Raw genomic sequence first — 7,877 nt, 5'->3', positions numbered from 1 at the left:
CTGTCATCTTGCCAGCTCGGCTTCTATCGCTTCGCCTATCGTCTCTCTATCTATTTCTCCCTGAGTCTGTCTGGGTCTCTGTCTTCGGGTGTTGCTCTCTGTCCTGCTCCTCCAGCTGTCTGGGGCTCCGCTTCGTTGCCCCTACGCCCCACCCCCTGCCCAGGCCCCTCCAATCCCGGCAGCTCGGGCCTGGCGCTCCACATTCCCATTGGCCTGTCCGGAGCCCCCCGCCCCCGCCCGCCCGGCCCCTCCAGGTCCCTCCGTTCGCGCAAAGTTTGGCTCTGCGCTGCGGAGGGAGGGAGGGGGCGGCCCGGCCCGGCCCAGCTCTGCCCCCGGCCGGCCCGACCCCGGCCCCGGCCCCAGGACCAGCCCTTATCTGATCCCAGCTCCGGGTTTAAGAGTCCTGGCCCTGCCCGTCGCACAGCTCCGTTCCTCACGCCTGCCCGCCCCGTCTGTCCGTCTGTCCCGCTGCCCATCCGAGGGGCCACTCCACCCCGGACCCAAGGTAAGACCCTGGCCCTGATGAAGGAGTGCTGCCGCCGCAGCCGGGGTCCTGTCCACCTCACTCTCCAGAGATACCGGGGCCCCCAGCCCCTAGGTCCCTACCCTGACTGGCCTCAGTGGTACGGTCCTATTCCCCAGCCTCCCACCTTGGGCAGCCCCAAACGGAACCTTCTAGGAAGGGCTCACCAAGAAGGAAACTTTCCCAAACTGGTCACCTCAGCACTTTCAGCTGAGAAAGGGGCTTTCCTAATGCTCCTTCCTATTGGGCAGACCTGCAGTTGCATCACAGCCCTCCAACTAAATACAGTGACCACCACATATAACCATGCACCCTCACAGGCACTCCAGAGAGTGCCCCCTCTTCCCGGGATCATCAGGTTACTCCCACTCCCATGCCCAGCCCCTTTTCCCCCCTCCCCATGCTGTGACATTCACACAGTGACACCCACTGATCACTAGTTCACACAGGGGAAGAAGACACCTACAGCTCAGATGAGGGAGATGTAGTAGCCTGGTGTGACTGGGACCCCCTGCCCACCCAGTTTCTTCCCTTCATTCCAACTTACCTCCCACTTCAAGACACCCCTCCCCATTACAACCCTCCTCCCCTCCCCACAGCTGTTTCACACTGAGATCACCTGGAGGAGAGCAGCAGGGCCACCTCTGCTAGAGTAAGAAGGGCAGATTGGGTTCCGTAACATCCACCCTCCAGGTGAGATGCCCCTTCCCCATCCCATCCCTTCTCCCCATCAGGAACTAACCAAGGGCACCTGCGTAAGGAAAGAGACAGGTTGGAACTTCCTGATTGGAGGGAGAAGAGTTGAGCTCCAGGATGCATGGAAGGACAAAACTGGGGACGAGTGGGAGTAGGACCTCTTGTACCTTGAGATCTCATTCTTGTTAATGAAGGGCCCCAGGCAGAGTGAGGCAGATGGGGACGTGGGGGTGGTGAAGAAGCCAGTACAGATTTGGACCCCAAAGGAGGCCTAGGCTTAAAGCCTGATTCTGTTGCTTATCGATACACATTCTAGCTAAAGATTTCTGGCCCGTCTGCCTTGGCCATGGTGCTTGAATTTTTTTTCCCCACCAGGACTGCTTTAGGCATTTCTGGGTGGGAGGGAGATGATGATGGGAGACTTGATGCCCTTCTGTGAGGAATGACACTTGTTTAGGCGTGACGAGGGCCTGCAGTGGGTATCAGGAAACCAGTCTGAGAAGGGACCAGAAGCTACCACTGAATTCCATTCAGTTTCATCTTGAAAAGCTGTTCCTAATCTCCAAGGATTTCTGTTCTGTTACATGTTCCTGGCATGACGGTGGGCACCATCGGGTGCAGGGCTTGTTAATTCCTCACGGTATAGGCTGGGTACGGGGGACCAAGTGTAGAAGCAACCGAGTGTCCTGGCTTATAGCTACTTCTTCAGGGAGGAGGAAACGAGGGAGGAGGGGGAGGGAAGGCATCATGCCAGGGAGAGGGGCCAGGGCTGGTCTGCAGAGGCAATAGGCATGGCCCAGGCAGTGCCAACTCCTCTTCCCCGCCCTCCAGTCCTTTGGTGGTGGTGGCGAGGGAGGGAGAGAGGGGGTGTTGGGGGGTGATCTGGGCCAGTCCAGCCTCCCAAAGCCCTTGCCAACCTGGGTCCTGAAAGGAGCTGCTGTTTTCTGAGCCATCCCCCCGCCCCGCACCCGGAGCTGAGCAGCCAACTTGTCTCAGTGGATATCAAATGGCAATGACTCCACTGAGTGGAGAGGGGTGGCGGGGGCAGGGTTATGGTCCCAATCCTTCTGTGGTTCTAATGCAGAATCCCACTGCTGCCCCCTACCCTGAGGGAAAAAAAATCTGTCTGCCCAACATCTGCCCTACATGTGGTCTGTGAACACATACGTTTGTGTGGGAGGGTTAGTTGTCCGACTCCTGGCATCCCTCACCTCCTCCCTGTGTCCCACTGAACGGTGCCCCATCCCCACACCTGCACCTCTGTGCACGAGCTTGTTTATAACTCCAGCCTGGTTGGCTTGGGCTAAAAGGGAAGGGCGTGGCAGAAGACCCAGGGGCCTCCTTCCCTGGTCCTCCCTAGGGACCAGAGAGGCTGGGACACTTGGATCTGGGTGGGCTTAGATCAAGTCCTCTGAGGTCATGCCCAGATTGATGGAATAAGGGGATTAGGGCTCTGGGGGGTGGGGGGGGGGGTGAGTCATGCAGAAAGACCCACTTCTACAAAGGAGAAAAGACCCCCTGCATCTTTTAGCAAAATGCTTGGTTTCTGCACACAAGATGGAAGATAGGCCAAACCTCCTGGCATCAGTGGGGAGGGAAAGAGATGTTGGGCAATGGAGCCCCTCAACTTTCCTGCCAAGGGTTACTTAGGACGGAAGGAAAAAACCTCCAGTCTCCCTCCCCTCCCCAGCCTAGATTCTTCTCTTGCCTGAATGGTCAGTGCTACTGTCCGGGTTAATGCCAAACTGTCCAGGATGGTGGTGAGGCCCTGGAAGGGGCAGAGAGAAGGGAGAGTCCGAGGCACACTGCTAAGATGAAACTGCAGAAAGATTAGAGAAATGGGAGATCTGGAATCCAAGTGTTTTAGCATCCAGTGAAGGGTGGCTGGCAGGGGCGGCTCTTGGGAATCGAGCTTTCTGAGTTTACCACATCACCCTGTCTCTTCCACAGGCTGCGTTCAATGCTTTTCTCCCTTCATCCAAGTTTAACATACGTGTTGCCACCATTTTCATGGAGGCAGTGCATCTGAGTGGCCCCTCTTCATCCCCTCCCCACATCAGAACCTTGAAAGGGCACAGAGAAAAGGATTATGGGAAAAACTCTCCCGTGGGTGTCTGCCAGCTGGGAGCTGGATTTGAGGTGGTGGGGAGAAGGGAGGGGCTGGCTCTGGAATGCAGGAGAGAAGTGAAAACTGAACTGCGTGGCTTGGAGAAAGAGGCTGGAGAAACATGGGCTTCAGAGGACTGAATTAGCACTTCAGGCCCCTAAAAAGGTGTAGCATAGAAGGAGTGGATATGGCCATTCTGCTCCCCTTCCAATGGCAAAAGACCTGGGGAAAGGATTGGGGCTGCAGCTTGAAGGACTCAGGCTAGATTTCAGGAAGCAGGTCCATAAAAGGAAAGAGATCTGAAATGGAGTTTGGGAAAGAGAGGCAGACCACCTTCTGGACCCAAATAAAAACAAACCCACCCCCCCCCAAACAAAAAAGCCCATCATTAAGGCTTGTGAGGGGGGAGCTGTGAAGCTCAGAGAAGCGCACGGATTATTGCAACAGTTGTCAAGACGCCTCTTCTCGGGGGAAAGTGCGACCCCACGGTGCTGTCTCAGGGCTCCTTTCTGTTGTCTGAGAGGCAGAGGCATAGTGGTTAAGAGCACAGCCTTGGAGTCAGACTTCCTGGGTTTAAAATCCTGCTTTCACTGCTTAGTAGCTACAGATGTCTCCTCATCCTTACAATGGGGCTAATTATAGTTGTGTATTAAAAGACTCGATATTTGTAAAGGGCTTGGAGTGGTGCTTAACATGTTAAAAATAAAAAGTGCAGTTGTTGGCTGTTATGGTTCTCCCACCTCTGTGACTCTTTCTACTCCGTCATCTCGCCTGGCTTCTGGGCCTGCTGCAGCCCTTCTCTGTGGCTCTTCTGAGGTCTGTCCTAGGTCTCTGTCTCTCCACCCTTCTAGAGTTTGGGAAGGTGGGAGAATTATCAAGTCGTTTAACATGAGCTTCCTGTCTTCATTCCAACAAGCTGGGCGTCGCCTGGGTCTCCACGCCCCTGGGCCCTTCTTTCCATGAGTTTTCACCAAGCAGGTGTGCTGTCTGCAACTCGGATTCGATAAATGTAACCGAGCTGCTGGGCTTCCCTAAAATAGTCTCTTCCCCCGTCTGGGTGACTTATGTCTTCCAGCCAAAGACGCCGGCTTCTCTCTACCCCGACATCTCGCCCCTGTCCCTCCATGGCCCTGCCTCTTCCCTCCCTGCCCACATTTCCCCCACAACTCCCCTCAGGTGTGTGAGTCTGCCTCTTCTCTGCCCCCTGATCAGCCTGTTCATCCCGTGAGCCTGGGTGCCCAAAGCGGCCTCCTTAATGATCTTCCTAACTTCCACCTTTCTTTCTCCTTGATTCCCTCTTTACTCCACACAGAATTATCACTGGAACTGTCATCATGAAGCATCAGTTTTATCTTGCCCCTTTGCTACTCAGACGTCTCTGTGGGTTTTCAGGTGAAAACTCCCAATCACAGTCTTCAAGATACTTTATATCAACCTTTCTCCCATCCCCTCCAGTTCTCCTATCTTTTGGGACCCCCATCGATTCAGACCTTGTTCTGGGGGAGCATATCCCATGGCAATCCCTGAGCCACACCCCTTCCACCCTGGGCCCTCACGCAGGCCTACCCCTCCAAGTCCTGCCCCTCCTACAAATCTCCATCCTTCTGTTTCCCTATCTGCTCTGTCATCTTGTACCCCTTCTCCTCAGCATCCTGCCTGTTCCTTGTCCTTCGTGTCTATGAATTTGCCCAGGATGACCTGGGCAGTGGTAATGTTGGAGGGGACATCCTGTCTCCTACAATAACAGGAGCTCCTCTAGGGTGGGGCCTACACCCCTGTCAGACTGTCGACTCCCTGAAGCAAAGGCATCTCTTCCCTCCCTGGACCCCTCTGCACCCAGGGCACAGACTGCCTACTGACCAGCTTGACTAGGTAGGAAACCTTTCTGGTTGCTAATTCTGTGGGAGGACCCTGACTTCAGAGGTTTAGGAGTGTCCTAGACTAGGGTATATGTAAGACTCTGTTATCCAACTCTCTAGGGAACCTCCAGAGAAACTCCTCTCCTACTAAACTCCCCATCCTGTGGAGACAGTTTTACCCTAAGATTATAAGCAGCAGATTAAGCGCTGCTGGCCCAAACACAAAAATCCACATGGGTATCCACAGAACCTTTCTCTCCACGCCAGGGAGGTCTGCTCCTGCCTGATGCTGGGCTTGTCAGTGGGCGTCTGGAATGGGAAAGGGGGCAGAGGCCAGAGTCTAGTCTGGGACAGCCCCGTTGTCTGGAGCATACCTCTGGGTGGGAGCCTGCAAGCTGGGAGACACGTGGGCATAGCTCTAAAGTCGGGTTAGGCCTGACCTTTTAGAGTTATATCCTCAGCTCCACCCCCATCCTAGTCCCAACCACAAGACCCGGGCACACACCTTCTCCCCACATCTAAATCTCCCTGGTTGACCCTCTGTAAAAAAGACATGGGCAACAGCAAGAGGAAAGGGTGAGGATGTCTGAGTCTAGGGCAGTGGTTCTCAAACTTTTTGGTCTCAGGACCCCTTCACATCTTAAAAATTATTGAAGACTGCAAAGAGCTTTTGTTAATGTGGATTACATTGATAGGTTAGAAATGAGAGGAAACTTAAAATATGCATTAATTCATTTAAAAATAACAGCAATAAACCCGTTTTGCATGTCAATTTAGATGACATATTTTTAACAAAAAAACAGCTATGTTTAAAAACAGACAAACAAAAGTTTAGTAAGTGGCATTGTCTCACATTTTCACAAATCTTTTTAATATCTGGCTTAATAGAAGACAGTTCGTGTTTCATATCTGCTTCTGCATTCAATATGTTACAATATCATATTGCAATGTAGCTTCTGGAAAACTCCATTGAACACTCATGAGAGAATGAAAGTGAAAAGAAGCAAATAACATATTAGTATTATTATGAAGGTAGGTTTGACCTCATAGAGCCTCTGAAAGGGTCTCAGGAGCCCCCAGGGTCCCTGGACCACACTTTGAGAATTACTAGTCCAGAGGAACGTCAGAAAACAGTTTGGAAAAGCCCCAGGTGATTTGAACATCCTGGTTGATCTCGCTTAGCTGCCCATGGTCTTTTGAATGTTTTCACTAGGGAGGCAGTATGGGGTAGTGGTTAATCATGTGGGTCCTGGAGACAGACTACCTACTTGAGCTTGAATCTCAGTTCTACCACTCACTAGCTGTGTGACTTTGGGCAGATTATTAACATCTCTGTGCTTCAGTTGTCTCATCTATAAAATCGAGCTTTTTAAAAGTGCCTACTTTTTAGAATTGTTGAGAATTAGATGTTGTAACGCTAGAAAAGGGCCTAGCATAGTGCTGAATAATATGAGCTCTCATTAAATACCAGAGCCTTGCCCCTGAATCCACTGCCCACGGGCCCAGAAGGCAGTGCGATGCAGAAGTGACCTTTCCCAAATTGCAGATGTGGGTTTCTTGAACCAGAGAGGAAAAGTGACTTGTGTGAGGTCCCAGGAAAAGTTAACAGGGTTGTTGGGCCCTGAACCCAGGAGTTCTAACTCTTAGCCCTACACTTTCCCCACCAGACTTTTTCAGTGGGGGAAAAAAACCCAAGGTCCTGAGAGGAGGGGAGCAGAACTTACCTTTCCCCCAGCAATCCCAAGTGTGCCATCCAGGGCCAACAGCAGTAGAGCAGGAAGCCTTGAGTTGAGGGCAGGTAGCAGGGAGGAACTTCCTGACCTCAACAGCAACTGAAAAAGGAGAAAGCAAGCCAGGAGAAGACATTCCTAAGCCCAGAAGGTTTTTCCATCTTGCCTTGTGGGGAGCAGTTCTGTAAAGTGGCCCCAGCCCTCTCTCCTAAGGGTTTCTGGCCCAGGGCAGAGGAAGTCTGTGATAGGGCAACACTGCTTCTCCTGGGGTGCCCCTTTCCTGCTCACTGCCTGCGGCCCCTTCCTGGATCATCCCCTCCTCTCAGTCTCCCAGCACTCCAGGCTCTGGGTCCCTTTCCCAGTGGCTCCTGACCCTGCCCTTTGTGCTGTGCTGCCAGGGCAGTGCATGCACCTTAGGAAGGGTGCCAGTGGTGCCAGTGGGGGTGGGGGAGGGGCTGGGGGGTCCCCTGGCCAGGAGGAGAAGCCTCTCCCCACAGCTCTGGGGAAGGGGATGACGCAGATGGGGGAGACAGACAAACACACCAGGGGCAGGGGCGGGGGGAGGCAGCCCTGGCTCTTTGGCCTGTCAGCCAAATCCCCCTGAGCTGGGCTGCAGGCACCACCTTGTCAGAAGCCTAAATACTCCAAACCCCAAGCACACACCCTGAGCAGAAGCATTCTGGAGGGTCAGATGCCACCAGCAGCCGCCGAGCCTGACAAGTCGAGGCGGGCTTAGGTTTGAGACCTTGCTGTCTATTGCTCAGTTTTTCCTCTGCCACCCACACAGTTCCCTAGAATAGATGGGAAAACTGAGGCCAAAAGTGGGTGGGCTCAGACTGCCCACGTGCTTCTTTCCAGAGTCCAGTTGGGAGGAAGGGGCCTGGCCTCCCACAGCCCCTCCTCCCCCATCCCTCCCAGTCCCCCTGGTTTTTTCCATTTGGAAAGCCCTTTCTGGCTCGTGG

The 7,877-nt window shown here is 53.6% G+C and overlaps 1 protein-coding gene across 3 annotated transcripts in view; it reads left to right on the top strand.

Annotated features, from left to right (window-relative positions):
• The first annotated feature begins 378 nt into the window (after positions 1-378).
• The window catches only part of KCNJ10 (potassium inwardly rectifying channel subfamily J member 10), a 32,254-nt gene continuing 24,755 nt past the window's right edge, over positions 379-7,877 (top strand). For 2 of the 3 annotated variants that reach the window (XR_009505184.1, XM_059934469.1), the window contains exons 1-2: positions 379-505; positions 1,123-1,216. The gene's annotated coding sequence lies outside the window, so the exon portion shown is untranslated. The remainder of the gene's footprint in view (positions 506-1,122; positions 1,217-7,877) is intronic. The other variant, XM_059934460.1, reaches the window with a different exon arrangement.

This window comes from Balaenoptera ricei, chromosome 1, assembly GCF_028023285.1.
Source record: "Balaenoptera ricei isolate mBalRic1 chromosome 1, mBalRic1.hap2, whole genome shotgun sequence".
Classification (NCBI taxonomy): domain Eukaryota; kingdom Metazoa; phylum Chordata; class Mammalia; order Artiodactyla; family Balaenopteridae; genus Balaenoptera; species Balaenoptera ricei.
The sequence above is the reverse complement of the archived record's forward strand: the minus strand, read 5'-3'. Positions and strand labels throughout refer to the sequence as shown.